The sequence below is a fragment of the Schistocerca nitens genome, chromosome 3 (assembly GCF_023898315.1).
Source record: "Schistocerca nitens isolate TAMUIC-IGC-003100 chromosome 3, iqSchNite1.1, whole genome shotgun sequence".
Lineage (NCBI taxonomy): Eukaryota > Metazoa > Arthropoda > Insecta > Orthoptera > Acrididae > Schistocerca > Schistocerca nitens.
In genome coordinates this window covers 565,978,645-566,006,569 of record NC_064616.1, presented here as the reverse complement: position 1 = coordinate 566,006,569, position 27,925 = coordinate 565,978,645, and the positions used below count along the sequence as shown (strand labels likewise).

Here is a 27,925-nt window from a genome sequence, read left to right as displayed (position 1 = left end):
CAAATGTGTTTATAAATACTACTCGGAACTGTAGGTAGACGGAATAAACTTCAAATAAGCTAAACACTTTATTCAGAATGACTGTCGACATGTCACCCACAAAATAAATGCTTCTCTTAGCGAAATCTAGTTTTGTCCTCGACATAAGTATATACACAAATTGCTTACCATCGACTGCAAACAACATTTGCCGTCGCCGTTCGGGACATAGATGGATGATGTGCCGTGGCGATTCGACAGCATATCGTGTCTGGCGCAGTTGAGGAGGAGGAGGAGGAGGTTGAGGAGGAGTGGGTGGGTGGGGGAGGTGGAGGCGGTTTCATGATAGACTGTGTCTTTCAGGGCTCCCCTTAGAAATAGATCAACAGGGGTCAAGTCAAGAGACATGGCCAGCCATTGTACTGCCGCATTCCGTCTAATCAAACTGTCAGACTTTTCATTGGTATTTGCATTGCAACAACAAAGTTAGGAAACTACTGCGAAAGCAAAGAGAGCTTCACTCCAAGTTTAAACGCAGCCAAAACCTCTCAGACAAACAGAAGCTAAACAATGTCAATGTTTGCGTAAGGAGGGCTATGCGTGAAGCGTTCAGTGAATTCCAAAGTAAAATTCTATTTACCGACTTGACAGAAAATCCTAGGAAGTTCTGGTCTTACATTAAATCAGTAAGTGGCCCGAAACAGCATATCCAGACACTCCGGGATGATGATGACATTGAAACAGAGGATGACACGCGTAAAGCTGAAATACTAAACACCTTTTTCCAAAAGCTGTTTCACAGAGGAAGACCGCACTGCAGTTCCTTCTCTAAATCCTCGCACGACCGAAAAAATGGCTGACATCAAAATAAGTGTCCAAGGAATAGAAGAGCAACTGGAATCACTCAACAGAGGAAAGTCCACTGGACCTGACGGGATATCAATTCGATTTTACACAGAGTACGCGAGGGAACTTGCCCCTCTTCTGACAGCCGTAAACCGCAAGTCTCTAGAGGAACGGAAGGTTCCAAATGATTGGAAAAGAGCACAGGTAGTCCCAGTCTTCAAGAAGGGTCGTCGAGCAGATGCGCAAAACTGTAGACCTATATCTCTGACGTCGATCTGTTGTAGAATTTTAGAACATTTTTTTTTGCTCGCGTATCATGTCGTTTTTGGAAACCCAGAATCTACTCTGTAGGAGTCAACATGGATTCCGGAAACAGCGATCGTATGAGACCCAACTCGCTTTATTTGTTCATGACACCCAGAAAATATTAGATACAGTCTCCCAGGTAGATGCTATTTTCCTTGACTTCCGGAAGGCGTTCGATACAGTTCCGCACTGTCGCGTGATAAACAAAGTAAGGGCCTACGGAATATCAGACCAGCTGTGTGGCTGGATTGAAGAGTTTTTAGCAAACAGAACACAGAATGTTTTTCTCAATGGAGAGACATCTACAGACGTTAAAGTAACCTCTGGCATGCCACAGGGGAGTGTTGTGGGGCCATTGCTTTTCACAATATATATAAATGACCTAGTTGATAGTGTCGGAAGTTCCATGCGGCTTTTCGCGGATGATGCTGTAGTATACAGAGAAGTTGCAGCATTAGAAAATTGTAGCGAAATGCAGGAAGATCTGCAGCAGATAGGCACTTGGTGCAGGGAGTGGCAACTGACCCTTAACATAGACAAATGTAATGTATTACGAATACATAGAAAGAAGGATCCTTTATTGTATGATTATATAATAGCGGAACAAACACTGGTAGCAGTTACTTCTGTAAAATATCTGGGAGTATGTGTGCGGAACGGTTTGAAGTGGAATGATCACATAAAATTAATTGTTGGTAAGGTGGGTACCAGGTTGAGATTCATTGGGAGAGTCCTTAGAAAATGTAGTCCATCAACAAAGGAGGTGGCTTCCAAAACACTCGTTCGACCTATACTTGTGTATTGCTCATCAGTGTGGGATCCGTGCTGGGTCGGGTTGACGGAGGGGATAGAGAAGATCCAAAGAAGATCCGCGCGTTTCGTCACAGGGTTATTTGGTAAGCGTGATAGCGTTACGGAGATGTTTAGCAAACTCAAATGGCAGACTCTGAAAGAGAGGCGCTCTGCATCGCGGTGTAGGTTGCTGTCCAGGTTTCGAGAGGGTGCGTTTCTGGATGAGGTATCTAATATATTGCTTCCCTCTACTTATAACTCCAGAGGAGATCACGAATGTAAAATTAGAGAGATTCGAGCGCGCAAGGAGGCTTTCCGACAGTCGTTCTTCCCGCGAACCATACGCGACTGGAACAGAAAAGGGAGGTAATGACAGTGGCACGTAAAGTGCCCTCCGCCACACACCGTTGGGTGGCTTGTGGAGTATAAAGGTAGATGTAGATGTAGAAGAGTGATCTGAGCAGCCTTCATGTTGGAACCACATACACTGTCGCTTATCCAGTGGTACCTTTTTAGAACCGATAGTGTGTTCGTGAGAAAGTGTGCATGCGTATTTCCATTTAACATTCGTGGGATGAAGTAAAATCCCACGGTGGAATTTTCTGAGATGTCGCACCATAGGTTTACGCTTCACGGTCGTCGTCGTTATTGTACCTGACAAAGCCAGCGTGGATTTTCAGCTGCCCAGTGGTGCATGTCACATAAATTTACATTACTTTGGTTCAGATACGTTTCTTCGTCGGTAAAGAGCACACGTTGGAAAAAATGTAGTGTGCTCTACCAAGCAATGCAGAGCAAACCAAGAAAATTCTGGGAGGTTTTCGAAATCACGTTCTCAGAGTGCCTGACATAGTGGTAGATGACAGGTGTGGAGTTTCAAGGCGATGCAAGATGCGAATAACACTCCTCTGGCTGATTCCACATGCCTTTGCAATCCATCGCCTGCCACCATTTGACGTCTAAAGGGAGCCTGTCTGTCTTCTTATTGGTGTACATGTTTGCATGCAAGGAATTTTGAGGCAGAAATGCTAGTTCTGCTGTGCAGACCAACAAACAGTCGAAAGGCTTGATACGACGAAGTAGCCCGGCATGTGCGAGTTTGCAATGCAGTAGCCGTTTCTGGCCGACGTGCCTTCCAGTTGTACGATATTTCTCCGATTCTTTTCTAAAGAAATAACATTAACAAGCGTTATACAAGATGGATACAAGAGTTAAGACTATTCATCACATACGGAAATACGTGCCGCTTAGCGTCCTATAATTTGTCGGAAACCTCGTTTCGATATCTGGATCCGTTCGCGAAATGAGGGGGTGTTACGTCTTTGCTAACAACTTTAGCCTATTTTGTACATTATTATTATTATTATTATTATTATTATTATTATTATTTCTACTTCTACTACTACTACTACTACTACTACTAGTTGTAGTAGTGCTACTGGGGTGCACTCAGCCTCGTGATGCCAATTGAGGAGCTACTCGACCTAATAGTAGTGGCTTCGGTCAAGAATACCATCATAACGACCGGGAGAGTGGTGTGCTGACCCCACGCCCCTCCTATCCGCATCCTCCCTGAGGATGACACGGCGGTCGGATGGTCCTGGTAGGCCACTCGTGGCCTGAAGACGGAGAGTACTACTACTACTACTACTACTACTACTACTACTACAATTATTCTCGATTATTCCCTCTCAGGAGAGCTTGTAAACTGGAGCTAATCGCATCTTCACTTCTTTTCTTTTTCTCCCAAAACCTCTTAATTAATTCACTGATTCTTTCCTTCCTTTCGTCTGTCCATTTTTTCTGTCGTTTCTACCCTTGAGATCTGTTCAACTTTCTTGTTTTTGGTTTTACTTCTGAATTGACTCTGTCCTAAATTTCGTCTTCTTAAATTATCAGTTGTTACATATCACCGTGTGTTGTTCTATCCATTTGGTCTTTTATCCATTTGGTCTTTTATCCATTTGGTCTTTTATCCATTTGGCCTTTTACCCATTTGGTCTTTTACCCATTTGGTCTTTTACCCATTTGGTCTTTTACCCATTTGGTCTTTTATCCATTTGGTCTTTTATCCATTTGGTCTTTTATCCATTTGGTCTTTAATCCATTTGGTCTTTAATCCATTTGGTCTTTAATCCATTTGGTCTTTAATCCATTTGGTCTTTAATCCATTTTGTCTTTAATCCATTTGGTCTTTAATCCATTTTGTCTTTAATTTGCTTGCTTTAACGATGTTAAAAAAATTTCTTCATGAGTCTCTTTTCATCCGTCCTTCATAGGTGTCCATAGAACTGTACGTATTTTTTCCTAAGTTTATTTGTGATGTCTGTGTATTTGCAGAGTTCCTTTGTAGGTCATGTGACCCAAGTTCCGTCTCGGAGAACAGCGCCGTAGATTTTTGTAAGAATTTTTTGTTCTTGTTTTTATTTTTCTATGTTATGAATTTTTGTCATCGCTCCAATAACTGTGGTTTCTGCCGCATGCAAGGCTTCCGATAAAACAACCGTGTTGTAGTGCCGTAGTTTTGCTTTACGAGATATTGCTGTTTTGTTGTGGTGGTTCAGTGTCAGTTTGTAAGCCTTTTGCAGTTTGAATATTCTTTCTGTGTTGGAAATCGTATTCAATCTTGAGGGTTGGATGGTTTCTCCTAAGTACTGAAAGTGAGTGACCTGTGAAATTTTTCCATAATGTGTTTTTAGTGAAAGTGCCCGGTTGATTTTGTGTCCATATACTGATTTTTTTCATAGGAAATTTGGAGTCCGCTTTTACAGAAGATTTCGTGTTGCGCTATCTTGGCTTCATCTGTGTTGCTTGTTAAAATAGTCAGGTCATCAGCAAAGACCAGGCATTTCACAGTGACTGTCTTTCCTTTCTGTTTTCCAGCCTGGATACCCTTGACATGGTTTTCCCATTCTTTGGTTATTTTTTCCAATACAATTTCGAACAAGAGTGGCGTGAGTTTCGAATGGGTTTGAGACTTCTCCCATGTATTTCACTTTTGAGATGGTTTCTGATAAAGTTAACAGGATGATGGCAGTGGTCTTTCTATCGACTCCTAATTCTTCTTGGCTGTTAGAAAGCTTTTGCGTGTCAACAGAATCGTAAGCTTTTTTTTGAAATCCACAAATGTGACTGTAGTGTTGCGGCATCGTCTGACATGTAGTATGATTCTGAGGTTCCAGATATGTTCAATAGAGGATCTCCCTTACCTGAATACCGCCTGATAATCGCCTACGTTCAAGTCGGTCCAGCAAAGCTTTGGAAAGGTTCCAATGGCTCAAATGGCTCTGAGCACTATGGGACTTAACATCTGAGGTCATCAGTCCCCTAGAACATAGAACTACTTAAACCTAACTAACCTAAGGACATCACACACATCCATGCCCGAGGCAGGATTCGAACCTGCTACCGGAGGTGTCGCGCGGTTCCAGACTGACGCGCCTAGAACCGCTCGGCCACTCCGGCCGGCTATTTGGAGAGGATTTTATAAGTTACTGGAAGAAGTGAGATGCCTCTGTAGTTGTTCGGATCCGTTTTGTCTCCTTTCTTGTGGAGTGGGTGTATTAAGGCGCTCTTTCATTCTTTTGGGATATTATCTGTTTTCCAGACATATTATTCTGTGAACTTTTGGTGTTATGTTTTTGTGGCTCACTTTTCATAATTTTGCGATAATTACAGCTTCACCAGGCGCTTTACTGTTTTTTGATGATTTGATTATTTTCAGTATTTCTTCGTGTGAAGTTGGAAGCAACTCAGAGTTTGGTGCTGATTTTACAAATCGGAATTATTCGTGTATATTATAAATCGGAGTTCATACCGGGTGTCTTTCCTATGGTTCGTCAGGCGCATTTTCTCTGGTGTTTCGGCAGATACTCGCAATTCAGTTTTTGCATTGTGTAGCTGGCGTCAGTCGAAACAAGTTCTTCTCATTACGTCTTTCATGCGTCGCCCAGCGTCGGTTTGTTTACCGTTACAAACAAAATTATTTTCGAAGTGGAATTTTACGTGCTCATTAGACAGATCGATCCCAGATTACTCTAATGCGATATTCATTTTACTGACATGTATTAACAAAGCCAGTAAAAATGAAAAATAACGAGTACTCCATCAGCGACAGCACGGCTGTCTCGCCCTGACTGTTACCGCCATGCAGAAGCGTGCTGCTCAGTCGCTGCTGGAGTGCCATCTACCCCTCGTGTTTTGCTGTTCCCGTTAATACTTATCGGTAAAATGGATATCGTTACTAGACTACTCTGGTAGCGCTCTATCGAATGGACACGTAAAATTCTGATTTAATAACAACATTGTTTGTTACGGGAAACAAACCGACGCTGTCCATCGACGCTGGTCGTCGCATGAAAGACGTGTTGAACAGTATTTGTTTGGGCTTAGTCCAGGTATACGTTGAAAAAAAAAACGAAATTGCAAATACTTGCTGAAACACAAGAGAAAATGTGCCTGACAACTCTTACGAGGGACACCCTGTGTGATACATATACAGGCAGGATGTTCGGTAAATCCCATAACACATTTCTAGTACTTTTAGAGTGGAGTGAGTACATAGTATCTTGAATAGGGACCCATTTCTGGAAACGTAATGTTTCCGTTCTACGATGGTTTCAATTCAGGTGTTTAACTCGTCCACTTCTGGTTGAGGAATTGAATTGGGCGTGAGGCAGTACAATTATTAGATAAAACACATTTGTTTTTATTAACACTTAAACATTTCGTGTGTACATTATTTCAAAACAAAAAGGAACCGAGCATACTGTATTGCAGACGCATAGGCACTGGATAGGTCTTGCAGCAAGGCGGACGTTAAAGGATATCAAGTGACCATTTGACGTAGTAAAAGTTATCCTGTCTATTTTACTGGGTACCAGGACAAGCAAATCTGAGACTTTTTCCTTTCCCTAGCGATGAATATATTAGAATTTTTTCTGTAATTAGTATACAAACCTTACAGCAATCTTGCATGTACTAATAATATTGAGGATATATTTGTTTTTATATTGTATTTACGTCTCTTCACTCCATTTGGAAGTGCTGTCTGGCTGAAAATAGGATCGCCCATGCATAAGCGGAAGTTTTGGAAGTTTGATTTTGATTGGTCCAGAGAGAAAAGGGGAATGGGATGATGCTTATCTGCAGAAACTTACGTCCATCCAAACAGGCCTTGAAGGCCTGACGGTCCCGATCGACGGCCATGTCATCCTCAGCCCACAGGCTTCTTTGGATGCGGATATGGAGAGGCCTGTGGTCAGCCCACCACTCTCCCGGCCGTTTTCAGCTTGCATGACCGGAGACGCTACTCAATCAAGTACAGTAGCTCCTCAGTTTGACTCGTAAGGGCTGAGTGCATCCCTCTGCCGACAGCGCTGGGCAGACCGGACGGTCACCCATCCAAGTGCTAGCCAAATCTGACAGCGCTTAACTTTGATCTGATGGGAACCGGTGTTACTTTGCGGTAAGGCCGTTGGCCTCATCTGCATAACCGTTCACATAGTTCCGCCGACAGGTTACGACTGGTTTGCCGTGGGCAGGATGGCTCTGTCTGGGGTGCCTGCTTTCATAAATGATTTTTCTGCCAGGAACCAGGACGGTCACGCTGGAGATCAAATGGTTCAAATGGCTCTGAGAACTATGGGTCTTAACATCTGAGGTCATCAGTCCCCTAGAACTTAGAACTACTTAAACCTAACTAACCTAAGGACATGACACACATCCATGCCAGAGGCAGGATTCGAACCTGCGACCGTAGCGGTCTCGCGGTTCCAGACCGAAGCGCCTAGAACCGCTCGGCCACACCGGCCAGCCTCACGCTGGAGAACATGACACCTAAAATATTGCAAATTTCTCGGCCATGTGTTTGGGTTTCCAGCTAGCATAGTGTTGTCGGTTGCGGCCATACTCAACATTCAACGCGTTGGCATTCGAAGTGTGCTCTACCCCACAGGCGACTTACTTTTCGCTGCAGGTGGTTGGAGGTAATCTCACCCCTCCAGGTGCGTATTTTGTGGTGCTGCGCTAATTCTTATACGCCCATAACGTATGTTTGGTTGATAGTCTTGGAAATCGGTAAACCTCAGAATTTTCCTATGACGTCATATAAATTTACCGAGATTTTGCTCAATATACAGTGAGGTCATTATTTCTGACAACAAGCTCGTTTTAACACACACTGTTAAAAACAGGTAATACAGATGTAACTTCTGGAGGGTTTGTTTGTTCTTTGTGGTATTTCATAATTAAAGTCTCTGCAACAGCGTATTCGTTTTAAATTAATTCGTTGCAGTAATCTGCAATAAGAGCATATATATTCATGGACTTTTACATGTAGGCTATGGAAGAAGTATGTAAAAATATGAAAAAATACGAATTATTGTAAAAAATGCGGAAAACATGTAAAATAATAGAAAATATAGAAAAGTGCAAGAAATGTTGAATAATGAGTCTTACATATCTGCCTGGCTGTGGTCTCTGCTGGTGCTTCGAATGACAAAAACTGTGTAACGTTAAATGTAATCTGTTATTAATACGTAGTCACATCGTGATAGTGCAAGTATGAAGGCACCCACCTAATGCTGTAGCTACAAAAGCAGGAGTGGGGAGAGGATGCTTTAATCTTATCCGTCCGGTGTGGGAGGGGGGGTACATTGGTAGAAGTGCTATGTGTAGGGTACGGATGGGGGATCCCCTGTGTGACCTGGATCAGTTCCTGGTGGTTCCCCCCCCCCCCCCTTCGCGGGGGGGGGGGGAGATGATGGAGTGGGTGATGACCTTGAACACAATTAGTCCAAATGCGTAAGTTAACACCAGACCGGCCCGTGATAACTATTTATGGCGTGCGCTTTTTAAATTACGGACGGGTAGACTTAAGACACCATGTTACTGTCAACACTAAAGCAATCAGACGGTACTGCGATACAGGGCTGGAGATGGTCGACTGAGAGTATCTGTTAAACAGTCTGTTTCTGGACGATGACCCGACCAACATCATCACACGGACGCTTGTAGACATATGGAAAATATTTATGAAAACGACGGAGTCACCATCCTGTTCACCCAGGAGCAAGCACGAAAATTAAGAACAGGAAAGCTCCGGGCTGAGATATGGCACACTCTGAAACAATAAATAGTGCCGAACCACAGATTATACCTCTTTCTAGGGATCTGCTTAATGACGCATTACAACAAAGAAGAATACCCGACTCACGGAAGTCAGCAAATGCAGTTATTATTAACAAAATTGGAGGACATGACTGATCCCGAGGCATACAGGCCCATCTTCCTTCTGAACATGCTGGCGAAGTTGCAAGAGAGGCTACTCTGTGAGACACTACTATCACACAGGCAGCTCCTCAGCCTCAGTCCACACCAGCATGGTTTCGGGCCACAAAAATCAATAGATGATGCAGTCGTTCGATAATTAGAGATAATTAAAAATACGGAAGATAAATATGCTGTAACAAAATTGACATCACCGGTGCTTTGAACAACCTATGGTGGCTTGCGCTATTCGCAATGTTAAGAGAAATGAAAGTTCCAACTGCCCCATATTGCAGCCTAATTGATTATTGTAAACGTAAAGATGTAGAATGGTGAGCAGACCACCAAAACGTCGTAAAGAAAAATCACAAAACCTACCATCGAGCGACTCTTAAAGAACTCAGATGCAAGTGACAGAGTAAATCGGTTAGTAGCATATGCTGACGACCTGCTGTCCGTGGTGTATGCGGACTCCAGAGCACAGTTAGAGGCGAAGACCATTCAACTTCTCATGAATGTGAGTGACTGATGCAAAAACAATAGACCCACGATCACAGCAAATAGAACAGTATACTTATTACTCAAAGGTGAACTCAAAAAACCAATCATTAAATGTGGCAACATCAACATACAAAGGACTGACAAGATACCTGCGTATGCACATCGACGAAGAACTAACATTTAACAAGCACACGAGACTTGGGATCGACAAAGCAACGAAATTAATGCATAAATTGGCAAGCCTGAATCCTACGCAATCCATACTACCTGTAAAGACAATACGCACGTATCATATAGCCATTGTGGAGTCTATAGTATGTTCCTCGGCATGCGCCCGGGCGCGTCGACTGTCGTGCAACCTTCAAAAATACTGCGAGGCATGTGCAAAGAAGCATACTGCTCAGGATGTCGGGGACTTTTGGCGCAACGTCGGTGGAGACGCTATCCGTGTCGATTCAGTGCGCTACATGGTTCATTTTCTCACGGGCCACGTCCCATACACAGCACATCTACGCCATTCTTGTCTCAGAGAGACACAAATGCACATGTGGAGAACATGGATCACCTAAGCATGTGGTGTTATACTGAACACAGCTACACACATAAGACCAAGGAAAGAGTATGACGACACTGTACAAATAATACGGCAGTCGGATCTATACTGAACAATAAAGGAGGTGTTCCACAATGAATATAAGGGCTTTTAGCATTTATTACATTCAATCAAGTGAATTTATAAATAATACATCAAATGAAAGAGTAACTCAGCAGCTTTGTTTGTATACCTGTGCTCAAAGGGAAGAGTACGGAAGGACCAAGAGTGATTGGAAAACGTGTTGAACTTAAATGTCTCTAACAATCTAAGCAATGTTGTAAGCAATGTTGGACTTAACATCTGATGTCATCAGTCCTCTAGACTTAGAACTACTTAAACCCAACTAACCTAAGGACATCATACACATCCATGCCCGAGGCAGGATTCGAGCCTGCGACTGTAGCAGCAGCGCGGTTCCGGACTGAAGCGCCTAGAACCGCTCGGTCACAGAGGCCGGCCGTGTTGAACTAGTGAGTGTCTTTAACGCGTAGCTCAAGAAATCCGTTCGGAAGGCTAGTCGTCAATTAGCAATTCTGGTGACGTCTGCGTGGAGTCTTTTAATGAGACACTTGAGCTATAATTATGGCTCTTTACCCAATATTGGAAGCAGGTGAACCGCAGGACTTTATTTGGCAGCAAGATGGTGCGCCGCCTCACTAGCATAAATCAGTACGCGATTGGTTAAACGTTATCCAACCACTGGATTGGTCGCAAGGGGCCGCATGATAGAGCTTGTTCTGCATGACCTCCAGTTCACACACGATCTGACGCCATGCGATTTTCACACACATTGATCTAGGTTTGGGAAGAACTCGCCTGTCGACTCGATTTATGACGAATGGCGCTCAAACGTGTAAGAAAAACAGAGTTGCTCTTACATTTGATGTGTTATGTACCTTGAATGTAATAAATACTACAAAGCCTTAAAACCGGTGTATTTATTTTGAAACACCCCGTATTTGACAAAGTGTCACAAACCTTATACGAAGCAACAGACAAGAACAACCATATGGAACCGTCAGAAAGGACATACAAGGAGCTCGACAGTGTAACACGGGGAATGACACAGTGGCCTAAGCAGACACAAACAGTGATATACATATACAGATCCAGACATAAAATAATATTAAGAACAGTACAGTGGCTGCTACGTCCTACATAAAGTTCTCAAAACTTGTAACAAGTAGTAACAGTTAACAGATAGGAAAGCACGTATTATTTTACGATAGTAAACAGGTACCGATCTAGAGCTAGGATCACTTCATCTGAGGACAAGAGGCACAATGTCGCTGAGGTCCTCGCCCTCGGATGGTGAGTAGTAAAAGATCGGGCGGTGACTGCCCAGGAGCGAGAGGATCAAAGTCTTTCTGAGGTTCTCCTTCTTGGACCGCATCGGTGGTGGCATTCAATGAATTTAAATTCTTTCCTGTCTTGCTGTTTTCATATCTTCTTCATACATAAGTCGTTAAATTTAGTAATTTCTCTTTCCTAATTAGATTTAACTTTACACATGTTTAAAGCTGGAGCATTGTTCAAACTTTGCTAGAAGAATATTATATTATGCACGTGCACAATGTAATATTGTAAAAACATGACATGTATTAGTCACTAGGTGGTACGTTTTTTGTAAGTAGTAGCAAATGAAATTTAAAAAAATGAACTCCCATTTCAGTACTATGCGCTACTTAATTTCATTTCGCTACCATGGTATTCAGAGGCGTTTACGAATGGCGTACAGTTGTTCCCAATGAAAATTTTGCTAATTCTCATGAATGGAATTGTTGGGAAAAAAATTGGAAATTTGTCGTAAGTTCCTATGGGACCAAAGTGCTGAGGTTATCGGTACCTAGGCTTACACACAACTTAATCTGACTTAAACTATTGTACTCTAAGGACAACACACACCCAAGCCCGAGGGAGGACTCGAGCCTCCGACGGGGGGGAGCCGCGCGAACCGTGGCAAGGCGCCTAAGAGCCCGCGGCTACCCCCACCGGCAAGGAATTGTTGGAACAGGTCATATGCAGAAAACATTTACTTTATTGTTGTCATTTGTTTCGCTCTCGCCATAAAGGAGACACTGAAATCTCCTCTTACATAGTCTGATTACTAGTGGTGGTAACAGAATAACTGTTTTCGTGGAGGCGTATACTTTCTTTCGCTTGCTGTTTCATAGATAGTTAAGACAATTTCCTCTATAATATGCAGTTGTAGGCAACTTGAGAATTCACTTTGCCAAGTCATAGACTTGAATGCAGATTCTCTGGGACAATTTTTTTTTTTTTTTTTTTTTTTTAACCCAGCTGCTGTTACGGGGATACTGCTTCCGGTTCTGAATTCAATGTAGGAAGCAGTTACTTGTTGTTAATATTGTCAGATATGTTTGTGGAATAAGTAACCATCCAGGGCAAACTGCATCGTGTAAGCTTGCGTGCATTTATCGTTTCGTCTGTGATGACCTATTTGCTAAAATTTATTATTTCTCTTCCTGGAACCTGGAACTTAGCTTACACGGGCAGAACATCCCATTAGAGAGCACAGAAAATGTGATTCTGGTGCACATTTTCACAATTCCCCAGAAAAATTACAAAATTATAGTCTTCCGCGAAGGTGAACCAAACAGATAGTTTTGATGGAGAACTGTGACGGAATTCCTTATTGAACGGTAAATTGGTAGTACACTGCTAAATGACACGTAGCGAATTCAGGACATACGGCGATACATTTATCTTAGGGAATTTGGTAGTGCCGCGGCTAATTTGTTCTGAATCATTCTTACTGGACAGATATCTCCCACAGATCAGCTTAAACGAATTATCTCAGTTACTTATTGCAATACAAAGTGTAAGGTCTTTGTTAGCTAGTTTTAGGATTGCGAGTCAAGAATCTCCACTGTAACTGGTGCGTCTTAAAACTAGTCTCGCATTATGATGCTTTGAGCGTTAGTTAGGATGTGGCTACAGACCGTCTACATTAGGTAAAACAAACTGAAACGGCTACGTCCATGTCATCTAAAATAGGAATATTCCTTAGTACGAGGTTTGCTGTCTGCATCTCGTAAACCGATGCTCATGCTAACTGATAGTAAAGCCGAAACATCACTTCGCAGGCCCACTCTGTCTGATGAAATGCGTAATTTAGGGCTATCTGCATTTTCATACTCAAGAACCTCTTCACTGATGAAAAGGCGGCTGACTCCAGTGAGTCACTAACAAATTAAATGAAAATCTTCTTATTTTTACTTGGCGCTGGGTTAGTCCTGCCCAATTGTGCCTGTTTATTTAAAATAAAAGGCGTATCGCATAGACAGAAAAGCAAGATGATCCTATCAAACGTGAATCTTTTACATCTGCATTAAAATGATTAAAGACAACACAATATAAATCTTAGATCATAAAGTTCCCTCCAGTTTCAGACAACTGGAAAAGCCTTGACTGTCCATAGATCTTTCTGCCTGCACATCGTACAAAAAATTTTACAATTTAGTAATTTAGTAAATTTAGTAGCAAGGATAGTTTCATATTTACTTTTATTCTGTACTCTTCACTGGAAAACGCTTTCTGGATAAGATCATGTTTAAATTGTGCGGTGCTTATCGACATCAGTTTGGTGCGTTTCAAAGGATTAGTTACCAACTGTCGGAGATTGCTTGGCTCTTGGGAAATCTTAAAGGCTGCGGTGGTAGAGCGAGAGCAGCAACTCGCTGGCCTTCCATTTTCTCCCATGCGCTAATAGCAGGTCCCCGAACTCAACTAGGTGACGCAGCGCTGAGACGCTCGTTTTATGTTCTGCAGAAGCTGGTCTCACTTCCTTCACCTACAGTAATTCTCGGAAGTAAACTGCAAGTTCCCTTTAGCTCAGAACGCGCGGAAATCATCCTTTGACAAGACGTCAACATTTCGAGAAGCAAACAATAAAACGGTATAAGAGCGTGTTAAATGAACATACCGACAAGCATAGCCTGTATCATTCTCCCACTAATAGTAGTTGCGTTTCAAGTATTGGAAAAATTGACTTCCCCGAACATGGATCTCGCCGTGGGGAGGTGGTGGCTTGCGTGTCACAACTGTACAACATCGCAGGACCATCTGTGACGTATGAGTCCTGAAGACAGGCAGCAGCTTTCCAGAAGTTGGAGGAGTGGACTTTAACTTTAGTCTACATGGCCTTCCTGTGCTGGTACTTCAAACGGCTGAAAGCAAAGGGAAACTAAAACTATTATTTTCACAAGGGCATGCAGCTCTATTGTGTGGTTACATGATAATGGCATCCTATCGGGTAAAATATTCCAGAGGTAAAATAGCCCCAATTCAGATCTCCTGGCGAGAACTACTCAGAGGTATGTCGCCATCAAGGAAAACAAAACTGGCATTCTAAGGGTCGAAGTATGGAATTTTAGATCACTTCATCGGGTAGGTGGGCTAGATAATTTAAAAAGGGAAATTGATAGGTTGAAATTAGATACAGTCGAAATTAGTGAAGTTCATTGGCAGGATGAACAGGACTTTGGGTCAGGTGATTACAGGGTTATAAATACAAAATTATATAGGAATAATGCAAGACTAGGTCTAATAATGAATAAGAAAATATAAATTTGGATAGGTGCAGTGAACGCATTATCGTAAAGAGGAGGGGGAGAAAGCCAGATGCACCACAGTAGGAGAAGTAAGTATCCCTAAAAGTTCCTCAGAGGGAGGAGATTGAAATCATGTACGACGATATAAAATAAATTGCTCAGTTCGTTATGGAAAGTGAAAATTTATGGTGAGGGATTAAAATCTGATAGCAGGAAAAGAAAGCTAAGGAAAAAAATTTTAGTAGTAGTTGGACTGGGGAAAAGGGTGATAGGAGAACCCATCTGGTAGACTTTTACACATGTCACTAATCACTGCTAATACTTCGTTAAAGATTCATGAAGGAAGGCTGTATACGTGGATGATGGATGTTAACCAGACTTCAAATTGCAAAAAAAATTCCAAGTGCAGATGCTAGCTCCAGCCATAATTAGTCGGTTATAAGCAGCAGATTAAAACTGAAGAATCTGTCGAAAGATAAGAAATTAAGTAGATATACGTAGAGAAATTGAAAGAACTAGAGGTTACTGATAGTGTCAAAAGGAGCTTTAGGCCAAGATTGACTTAAACAGTTTGAAGGAATGCAGTAGAAAACGAATGGGTAGCTTTGATAGATGGTGTAATAAAGACAACAGAGGAAGAAATAGACGAAAGACGATGCTCAGTAGACATCGGTGGATAACATAGGAGATAACGTAGTAATTGACGAAAGTAGAAAAATATAACAGTGTAGCAATCCAAGCAGGCAGACGGGGGATACAGACGTCTAAAAGTGAGATTAATGGGAAGTAAAAAATTGTAGAGTTGTAGAAGCACACATGGGTATTTAAATGGTATATAATCAAATGGTATGTATAATCAACATAGAGAGGCTATATATGCGTTAACAAATGTTCCAGGTGGCAGCGACAAGCAGCGCTGGCCGCCATATTGTGTAACGTCAGCACAGTAGTTTATCTAGATGGATGCAACATAACGACTTATATAAACATTATACACCTCTTTGATGCAACACAAGCTTTGTTTTGTGATGGAAATCTCACGTAAAAACGTTTTTACTTAATCATAAATCGTGCCCTGTGGGTGTTTCAAAGCGACAGGAAGGTTCTGAAGGAATTGTCGAACGTCAATAGGGGAGAGGAATTTCTTCTTAAGTTTCTATCTTGATGTATTCAGAATTCGAGACAGAGGCGGAGTTTATTTACTGGGTTTCATCACCTAAGGGTTTCCTCTGAAAATTGGAAATTTGTGGTAAGGACTATGGGACCAAACTGCTGAGGTCGTCGATCCCTGGGCTTAAACACTAATTAATCTAACTTAACCTAACTTACGCTAAGGACAACACACACACCCTTGCCCAAGGGAGGACTCGAACCTCCGACGGGGGGAGCCGCGCGAATCATGACAAGATGCCTTAAACCGCGCGGCTACGGTTTTCTCTGAATTTCGAGGAGAATCTTATTAATCTACTCTGAAAAGCTGACATTATCGGTACTTCACTTGCAGGTTGTCCACCTCCTGGTAGCTGAGTGGTCAGAGCGACGGAATGTCATACCTAACGGCCCGGGTTCGATTTCCGTCTGGGTCGGAGATTTTCTCCGCTCAGGGACTGGGTGTTGTGTTGTGTTCTTATCATCCTTCCATCCCCATCGACACGCAAGTCGCCGAAATGGCGTCAACTCGAAAGACTTGCACCAGGCGAACGGTCTACCCGACGGGAGGCCCTAGCCACACGGCATTTCCATTTTAATTGCAGGTTACATCATTTATGCCAAACTAAAGCAGTTGAGGACAGAGGAAAACAGATAAGACATATGTACACGAAGTTAACATTGTTTAAAGGGCAGTGATGGGCATTTATTGTTAACTGGTCTACTTAATGTCGAAATATATCGTCAGCTACATTTTATTGTCAGATAACTGTAAGCCTAGATGAAAGAGCACTATTTATTATTAAACTTGTTAGTTACTGTATATCAAAACGTGTTTTATTTCCTTTCTCTTTATTCCTGTTTGCTTAGATTGTCAAAAAAATGGCTCTGAGCACTATGGGACTTAACATCTTAGGTCATCAGTCCCCTAGAACTTAGAACTAGTTAAACCTAACTAACCTAAGGATATCACACACATCCATGCCCGAGGTAGGATTCGAACCTGCGACCGTAGCAGTCGCGCGGTTCCGGACTGTGCGCATAGAACTGCGAGACCACCGCGGCCGGCGCTTAGATTGTCGCTAGAGATTTGTTTGGTAGCTGCCGGCCGGTGTGGCCGAGCGGTTCTAGGCGCTTCACTCTGGAACCTCGCGATCGCTACGGTCGCAGGTTCGAATCCTGCCTCGGGCGTCGGGCGTGGATGTGTGTTATGTCCTTAATTAGCTTTAAGTAGTTCTAAGTTTTAGGGGACTGATGACCTCAGATGTTAAGTCCCATAATGCTCAGAGCCATTGGAACCATTTATTTGGTAGCTCAGTGCACAGCGTACAACGATATGTTTCACTCTTATTTCATCCATTATCAAATTATCCTTGAAAGCCGGCCACTGTAAAATCAATGGTTTTGCTCGTTGAACAGTAATAATGGCATTTCTACAATGACATCAGCAGGTTGAAATCAGATTTATGGTGTCCTTTAGGATGTTGAATCGTGCAAGAGGTTATACACTTGTATTAATTTTCAACCTAAATGAATTGATCATAGAGGATTTCGTAATGGCTGTTTTCCGAGAAACAAATATCCTAGCCCGCAGCTCGTGGTCGTGCGGTAGCGTTCTCGCTTCCCACGCCCGAGTTCCCGGGTTCGATTCCCGGCGGGGTCAGGGATTTTATCTGCCTCGTGATGACTGGGTGTTGTGTGCTGTCCTTAGGTTAGTTAGGTTTAAGTAGTTCTAAGTTCTAGGGGACTGATGACCATAGATTTTAAGTCCCATAGTGCTCAGAGCCATTGGAACAAATATCCTAACGCTATATGACATAAAACGTGACAGTCCTTGCTTCCATTACAACTCCTCAAAGTGACACAAAAGCGGCTTAATGCTACAACAACAAAAATCCTTCCTACGTGTGTGCAATTCTCCCCAACACCATTGGTAATTAAATATTCTGAGCACGTTTTTAAGTGTTCGTTTACTCGTCATTTGCTTTTACTAAAATACCATCGGTCTGTTGAATATACCTCTGATTATAGGCAACGTAATACCTCGAAGCGTGGAATGCCATTCGGGTCAGAAGTTGAATAACCGAATGTAAAAGTTATAAACTAATTTGCCTGTAGCTATACGGAAAGAGATCTGTAATTACAAAAATACGCTTGTTGATATTAAGCCGGCCGCGGTGGTCTCGCGGTTCTAGGCGCGCAGTCCGGAACCGTGCGACTGCTACGGTCGCAGGTTCGAATCCTGCCTCGGGCATGGATGTGTGTGATGTCCTTAGGTTAGTTAGGTTTAAGTAGTTCTAAGTTCTAGGGGACTGATAACCACAGCAGTTGAGTCCCATAGTGCTCAGAGCCATTTTTTTGATATTACAGTAAAGTCACCAAAATAATGCAGAATCTCGTACATAGCAAATCACTCGCCCTAAACGCGTCGTTTCTGTGTCTGGCAGCAGCGAATGCTATTGTAGAACAAAAAGAAGCATATGATCCCCTGCTAGCAGAATACTAGTATTTCGCAACCTGACGTTGGAAAACATGGCGGCTAAGTTTTCAATCAGCTTCGAGTGAGACTGGCGAAGGCTCCGCCAGTTGCTTATGTAGGTCGTTGTATTAAAGCGCTGAGCATATCGCGTGTCAAATGTACGAGAAGGCGAAACAAGTCTATAGTAAACTAAACGAGAGACAACCGGAAATCTCAGTTCAAAGCCTGTGTGTAACAGGCCAAACACCCGTGGGTGGGCAAGACAGCGGCAGTTTCCGTGGAAACAAACCGAGAGTCAGTTATAACTGCTACGGCAGACATAGCTAATATTTCAAGCAGATTAGAAAGACGCGCCTGTAAAATTGCTGCTCAAAATACGTGGGCAGATGGAATGGACGAAACCTTAGACGACGAAGAAATGTGCGTAGTTCAGGTAAACACACCCAAGAGGCACAACAAAGTTTCCAGAAAAGGTCAGACAAGCGGAGTCAAAACAACGGTGTCAGACCGGTCGACAGCAAGGGAACAGTTTTCAGACACGTGTTAACTTGATGAAATTTAGTGTAACTGAAAGAAACATGAAACCTAATAAGAGCGGCGCATTATGAACCGCTTTTAGTCGTATAGAATAGCGACTCTGAACATCAACAACATAAGTAGTTTTTAAAATTTCGTAGGTTGAATCGCTAAAGAAGGGCTCGTCGACAATCAAGTGGAAATCTTGTCAAACTGCGGAGGTATAGCTGTCACAATCGACAACACCAAGGTTATCAACATTTACGCACCATTTGGCAGAAGTAAAAGACGCAACAGAACCTAGTTATAAAAAAAGAGGTGGGGGGAGGGAGAAGGAGAGATCATTCTCCTCTTCGGAGTGCACCAAGACAAGTTTAGCTAAAGATTGTACCTGTGTCTTAAATGCTAAAGATAAAAACCCCCATTTTCACACATCACCAGAATTAGGCTACTTAATCAGGGAGGTGGGCTTAACTGACACGTGGGAGTTTAAGAACGAGAATGCGCCTAGTTTTAAATTTATCATGAATATTTCTGCACGTAGGCAAGATAGAGTTCAGGTATCCAACAACTTGAAGAACCGACCTGTACAAAGTGAAGAATCGGCCATCAGGTTTAAGAAACACGTAGCGTGTATACATACATTCGGTAAGGATAAAAAAAACTGACCGAGAATGAGGAACGTGGAAACTGAGTGTTTACAAGATGAGAAATGCCACTTGCAATGTAGACGAATATGGGAAGAATGTGAACGGAAATTAGCATGAATAATTCTGAAGTAAACTGGTGACTCAAATGTCCCTGGCCCAGAATATGACAAATTTTGATGACTGCTCTCGGAAATAAAAGGTACCGGTAGAGTATGTGAAGATCAAGAAAATAAAATCTAAAATTTTGGCGCTGAAGCGGAAACCGTCAGATGGATATAAAATGTAATGTGAACCGGACGCGGTGTAATATGAAGGGCCAGGTTGCATATAATGAATCGTGCGTTACCACATTCTACTAGCTAAATAGATCCCAGATTTTGCACACTTCCGAAACGTAGATTACATAATTTCTTTCTCTAAGTAATGAGCATTATAAAATCGTCAATAATTGTAAAAGTCTGCAGTATGTTTAGCTGACAGTCAGGTTCGAAATTAAGTTGTAATCGAACACTTGTATTCACTTTCTATTTCACGTTTTATTATCAGTAACTAACTACAGAATTTAGTTATACTCCAGAACAGTAAGATGTATAAAACTTTGTAACAAGAGGATTGCTGGAATTAGCCAGATAATTATATATTTTATGTATTGTTAAACGATTTGTAAAAACCAGTTTTCACGCAAGAAGCTTACATTTCACGATAGAGAACATAATGTAACAATTGGTAGATGCTTCTGTAATCAATTGATGAATGTTGAAATGTATAAAAAGCGGCAGCCATTGTTGTTGTACAGCATCAAAATTTGGTTAGGGCCCATGTCATTGAAACTCGTATTTTTATCGTACCTTGCCAAAGCTTTGTGACTGCATATTTTGATCTTTGTAAAGAAGTGATACTAATAAACGGCAGTTAATTGTAAGCCTGATGTCGTCTACATTATTTAGAGAACCTATTCAAACTATTGATTAATCAGCCCAACGATCTGCAGATAAATACGCCAGATCTTTGTGGAGAACAACACTAAAAATCAGATGAGTATTTGCAATTTCATCTTAAGTGTTAATTCTGCTTCGTTAAAATTAACTACTACGTGACACACACACTCGTCAGAAAGGGTGGGGGGGGGGATGGATTTTCACGTGGGTTGCTAATTTTAAAATTTGGAATCAGTTACTAGCCATACCACAGCGGAATACTGTACACCACGAATAAAACTTTCTATCTCGTCATATCTGAAAGGAAAAGCGCACTAAGAGAAATATCGGCAGAAGTTAAAAAAGAAAGTCAGAACATTACTCAGCACAAAGCATGAAATAAAGGAAGGCATCTGCAATCACTGCACTGACTTGATGCCCGGTGGATCTGTTAACAACAGCGCAGGGTCGGTCACGGCGTGCCAGACCAGCGCCACCTAAGCGATTTATAGGTTGTGTTGGCCAGACGCGGGCACAGTGTGCGGGCCGCGGGCCGTCCAAGACTCGGCCTGTCTCAGCTTTGCTCGTTCCTCTCCAGAAATACTCCGTACAGCGCGACATTTCATCCAGCATAACTGTGCGGCATTTTTCAGCCGGCAAGATTCCCTTTAGCGCGGCAGTATCGTGGTGTCGGCGCAGTTTACCCTTCACTATTTGTTCGTCGTATGACGGACGTTCACACGTTCAGTGACTGACCCCCAAAATGAGACAATCTGGCAATCTTTCGTCGTAAACCTTTAAAAATGAATGTGAATAGCAGAAGAGAGGGTTGAGAACCCTCAATATCCATTATGCAGTTACATAATTGACGTATACTGCAAATCTGCTATGAAACGACATTACAACAACATGTATAAATAATTAAAAGACTTACCTGACCATGAAAGAGCAAAAAATTACCACGAGCGACACACGGGGTTGTTCTGTACATCAAGCTAAATTTGCAGGTATGGAACACGTGAACAAATTGAATTGAATATCAGATATCGCACGCATTATTCAACCGGTGAACTGAAAGGAGAGTATGTAGAATTAATATGTTACTGCACAGTACGTTTGAGAAGTCAAGGGGCATGTCTCAAACGATTTTTCGATTTAAAGCCCGCTGTTGTTGAATTTACGAAGGAAAAAGTGTGTAAGAATGAAAATCAGAACATCCGGAATGGACTGCAGTCCTCACATTTTGAGTGGACTTGACTGGACACTGCCCATCGTGAGACAGTGCAAGGTGAGAAACAACTAATTTCTGATTTGATGCGGATGAATTGAAACAGAAAATCGCTTTGTAGAAGGAACAAATTCTGACAAAAAACACATTCTAGTTCCCTAAGCTAACAGGCGTTACGGAAAACGTGAAGTTTGAAGAATCTATTGTTGCTTGAAATAATTATAGGAATAGTGTTTCTAAACGTTTTTGAGGACACTATCAGTCTTACATGTCTTCCAACTGTTTTCGAGACGGTTTGCCGCTTCAGTTGAAATCGCCGCTTTGCATGTGCGGATGTAACTAAATTATTTTTAAAGTAATTTCCCGTTTTAAAGACAAATCGCTAATGATAATACTGTCCAGGACGTCTACATTGTTCTCCTCAGGGAGAGTTTGTGTGTCTGTAATGGGTTTGGAAACTACTTCCATCGGAATATGTTACTGAAGGCCTTTTTTTCGATTATGAGACATAACAGGCACTGTTACGTAGGAAACTGAATGCGATAATCTGTGAACTGTCTCCGTTTTTGTCTGTATGGCGACACTTTTTACCAGATAAAAATTGTATTATGTCTTCAGTGTGCCAAACGTAATTAAGTAATACTGAAAATTTGTTTCGTTTGTTTATGTTATTGAGAAATACGAACCCAATACGTATGCATTGCCATTTAAAACCGAGCTAGGTAGCGCAGTGGTGAGCACACTGGACTCGCTCGCATTCGGGAGGATGACTGTTCAAACCCACGTCCGGCCATCCAGATTTCCCTAAGTCGCTCCACGCAAATGCCAGGATGGTTCCTTTGAAAGAGCACGGCCGATTTCCGTCCTCATCTTTGACACAATCCGAACTTGTGCTCCGTCTCTAATGACATCAATGTCGACGGGTTGTTAAACCCAATCTTCCTTCCTTTCATCCCACTTAAATACGGCGCGTTCGCCGTTTACTGCTCTTCCCCCTCTGCCCGCTCAGACAGCATGGCGTGGCGGTAGGGGAAATTTTCAGTCTCACTTGACGCTGTGGCACACCGGCCAGGGAATGGCCTGTGCGCCGAATTCTTTGTCACCCCTGCTTTAAACAATCTTCAAAGAAAAGTAAGCAGTACCGACTCAGAAAATCCCACGCTGGAGATCGACAAAGACGACTTGGAAACTGCAGCAGCACACAGTCATAAAAATAAATTGTCGGATCCTTATGGTATACCCGCAGAGTTTTATCAAATTTTCCAAGAGCAAATGAAGACTAAATTGTTGTGCACATTCAGTGAACTAGTGATCCTTGTCGCAGAAATACCAGATATCTTCGCGGAAGGAATTGTTGTTTCAGTATACAAAAACCCAAACAGTGATTGATCCAAAACCTAAGACCCATAGCATTGCTTAATAGCGATTATAAGATAGTGGCTCGCTTACTAACTCAAAGGCTCAAGACAGTAATGCAACTAGTAACCGGCACTTAGCAAACGAGCGTGGGCAAGAACAGATCGATTGTACAGATCGTGTGTGATTATAGAGAGATAATAGCCAAAGTTTTTTTCAATTTAATACCCAGAATATTAAGGAAATGATTAATGTAGTCCATCAACAAAGGAGGTGGCTTACAAAACACTCGTTCGACCTATACTTGAGTATTGCTCATCAGTGTGGGATCCGTGCCGTGTCGGGTTGACGGAGGGGATAGAGAAGATCCAAAGAAGAGCCGCGCGTTTCGTCACAGGGTTATTTGGTAAGCGTGATAGCGTTACGGAGATTTTTAGCAAACTCAAGTGGCAGACTCTGCGAGAGAGGCGCTCTGTATCGCGGTGTAGCTTGCTGTCCAGGTTTCGAGAGGGTGCGTTTCTGGATGAGGTATCGAAAGTATTGCTTCCCCCTACTTACACCTCCCGAGATCACGAATGTGAAATTAGAGAGATTCGAGCGCGCACGGAGGCTTTCCGGCAGTCGTTCTTTCCGCGAACCATACGCGACTGGAACAGGAAAGGGAGGTAATGACAGTGGCACGTAAAGTGCCCTCCGCCACACACCGTTGGGTGGCTTGCGGAGTATAAATGTAGATGTAGCCGACGTTCTGAAATTAAAATGCGCGATAATGTTAATAGACTTTCAAAAAGGCTTTGACTGAATAAGCCATGCTTATGCGAAACAATGAAAGCAATGGGTTTTTCCCAAAGTTTTTTCAATTTAATACCCAGAATATTAAGAAAAAATTAATCCAGAATCGTAATAACGGTCAGCTAACGATTACAATTGATTGCGACAGTTCAGTAAGAAAAGGCTGCTCAATGCCTATCGCGTTGTTCGCCATCGCATTAGAACCTGTATTAGCCACTCTGGACCAACAGCTAAGAGGACTAAAAATAAATGCTCAAAATGTGTGTATGGCATACGTCGATGACATGGGTCTCGTAGTTACGAATAGCAATGACGTAGTAGTCATTGGCTAGTACAAACTGGCGTCAGGAACAAAGCTAAATAAATCTAAATCAGATATTATGAATATCGGATGTGGAATAGCTATGCAAAATCCAGGGTGTCTAAAGCTGGTCTCCCACATGAAAATATTAGGTATCGACTACGAATCCAACGCAACGCACACCACCGCCTCCAGTTGCAAAAAGTCCTCGCAAGCATATGAGTAACTCTTGAAGAGCACGGTATTGGCAAACTCATATGTGTATACAGTGTATAAACTATGGAAAATATCAACCAGCATCTCAGTTATTAAGTGAAATTACTCCTGCCTATGTGAAACCACCTATAAACTTGCGACACGACCGGATTTCACCATTTTAAGCATTTTCTTAACCGAATTCAGTTAAATACAAACATTCCGTCGAAGACTATGACCAAGGCAAAATAAATATGTCTTTAACGACAGAAAATAAAAGTACTCGTACAAACGCGATCGAACAAAAATTTCCAGCCTACGACTGCGAGCCTATTAGGAAAAATATCAGTTTCCGGGATCTGCCATTAAACGTGAAGGCGACACGGTACAAAGTAGTTAACGGGACGGACCAACTCCAGACCCTATAATAACCTCGTAGCAGGTAACCCATATGTGTATTTTGTAAATTATTCGACAACGAAGAACACAGATAAGTAGCCGTGTGTGTGTTTGTTTGTCATTAGGATAATTTAGGTTAAGTAGTGTGTAAGCTTAGGGACTGATGACCTTAGCAGTTAAGTCCCGTAAGATTTCACACACATTCGAACATTTTTGAACTGATGAGTAGTTTCGGGCCTATCCAGCCCATTATCAAATTGTGTGTGTGTGTGTGTGTGTGTGTGTGTGTGTGTGTGTGTGTGCGCGCGCGCGCGCGCGTGCGTGCGTGCGTGCGTGCGTGCAACATATTATTTACAAACCGACTGTACTGTGCTGCATGCAGCGAGAATGTTGTTGTATGAGTTCCGTGGAAGATTTGAAAATGGAATGAAAAGGTTCAAAACTAAACGTAACTGAAATTTGGCAAAGTGCCCGGGAGAAGTTAGCGAGTATTTAACCGCAAGACGCAATGCTGTGAACTGGATTAAAGGACGGGCAACGTACTGTATATTGGCAGAAGAAAATAAAAGCGGGGAGGGCTTTTGGCTGTATATCACTACACAGCATCACAGCTTAACTAAAACTAAAATATTTATGGAAAAGTTTGCGACTCCTTAAAACTTAGGATTACGTAACAAAAAATTGACTAAATGGAAAAGGCTTTGAAGAAAGGAAGTAATGTAACAAAAATCCCATGTCTCTATGGAAAGCGAACATTCAATACAAGACACGAGTGAAAGAAACTAACAGTTTTCGGATAACATTTTCTATAGGGAAGAAAAGACAAAAAGGAGAAACAAAAGAAAAACAAAAAAGCAAATTAAGGGTAGAAACTCCCATGAAGTGAGGGCACTTCACACAGTAGGTCGTGATCAGCCCGTCGGATGGGGACGTTAAACTGCTTTGGTGCTATTCGAGAGGAGTAGGCTGTGCGCCGACACCAGGTTTCACCATCTCCCTTTCCTTCATCAGTAACAACATTACACCGTGCACGCACTCGTCAGTCATCCACACGACACAGTTACACATTTGGCACTCCATAACAGGTCGGTGGAAGGCAACGACAAACCACCTCTATCAGGACGTAGCCAAGAGCGGCATTGTACGATTCCTGCCTCTGTTCAAATGGTTCAAATGGCTCTGAGCACTATGCGACTTAACATCTGTGGTCATCAGTCCCCTAGATCTTAGAACTACTTAAACCTAACTAACCTAAGGACATCACACACATCCATGCCCTAGGCAGGATTCGAACCTGCGACCGCAGCGGTCGCGCGGTTCCAGACTGAAGAGCCTAGAACCGCTCGGTCACACAGGCCGGCTGCGTCTGTTCCCCTACGCTCATTTTATGCGTTGGGACGAGTTTGAATGTTAGACGTACTATTCGTTCATAAACCATAAAAATAGACAAAACCTCGTGTGCTTCAAAATATAATAATCTCCAAACAGAGAATGAAATTTTATATGAACTGCCCATGTATTCTATATGCTTATCATACGCTTTCTTCCTAAAGTCCACATCCTCTCTGGTAAGCAGAAGTGTGAAGGAAAACATATTAATTTTTTCGGTAACTGCTATTTTAGAATACATTTCACGAAAGTTCACTCTTTTCTCTGACCATTGACGTACCCGTAAGACCTTACAGACTTACATTCGCTATAAGAAGCACTTTTGTGTCGTTTCTGGTACTAACTTAATGGGTGTTGGTTGTAGTTGTAGGTTATTTCTAGTGACTTGACAGGAGACAATGATGATAAAAAAACATGTTAAGCGTAACAAATAACTGTTCCCAGAATAAATGCGCGGATTCTGAACTTATCGAAGGTAGTACGAAAAACTGCTGCGGTTCGTATTATACGCTAATAAGAATAAATAATAATAATAATAATAATAATAATAATAATAATAATAATAACGAAATCTTAAGACAGCCACCAGAACAAGCACAAATAGAACTCGAAGTAACACACATGTTAGATATAGAAGAAAAATTTCAGCTGACATATATAGAATACAAAGACACAAATAAAGACATTAGACCATTCTTGCATAGACCGCCAAATAACCCACAAGTCAAAACAACAATAAAAACTATCAACACAATCATACACAACAAAATAAATATACAACTATGGAAGAGTTACAACTACTAGTTTATATAGGAGCACTCACTACACTAAATATACACACTAGGCAGAGATCAGAACCAACCAACACACAGAACCTAAACATCAGACAGACACAGCAAACCCAGCAAAATATCGCCCCATGACATGCCTACCAACAATATACAAAATATTAACTTCAGTCATTACACAGAAATTAATGACACATACAACACAGAACAAAATTATAAATAAAGAACAAAACGCCTGTTGCAAAGGAGCACGAGGATGTAAAGAGCAACTGATACTAGATGCAGAGGTGACATATCAAGCTAAAACCAAACAAACGTCGCTACACTACGCATACATTGATTACCAAAAAGCTTTTGATAGTGTACCCCACTCATGGTTACTACAAATATTGGAAATATACAAAGTAGATCCTAAATTGATACAGTTCCTAAACATAGTAATGAAAAATTGGAAAACCACACTTAATATCCAAACAAATTCAAATAATATCACATCACAGCCAATACAGATTAAGCGTGGAATATACCAAGGAGACTCATCCTTTCTGGTTGTGCCTTGCTGTGAACCCACTATCCAACATGCTAAATAATACAAATTATGGATACAATATTACTGGAACATACCCACACAAAATCACACATTTGCTATGCATGGATGATCTAAAACTACTGGCAGCAACAAATCAACAACTCAACCAATTACTAAAGATAACAGAAGTATTCAGCATTGATATAAATATGACTTTTGGAACAGACAAATATAAGAAAAATAGCATAGTCAAGGGAAAACACACTAAACAAGAAGATTACATATTGGATAACCACAGCGACTGCATAGGAGCGATGGAAAAAACAGATGCCTATAAATATGTAGGATACAGACAAAAAAATAGTAATAGATAAT

At 41.9% G+C, this 27,925-nt stretch overlaps 1 protein-coding gene and 1 non-coding gene across 2 annotated transcripts in view; one reads left to right on the top strand and one right to left on the bottom strand.

Annotated features, from left to right (window-relative positions):
- The window catches only part of LOC126248471 (klarsicht protein), an 892,903-nt gene that overhangs the window by 320,391 nt on the left and 544,587 nt on the right, over positions 1-27,925 (top strand). The window lies entirely within an intron of this gene.
- Positions 7,652-7,735, bottom strand: Trnap-ugg (transfer RNA proline (anticodon UGG)). The gene has a single exon. It is a non-coding gene; the product is annotated as a tRNA-Pro (tRNA).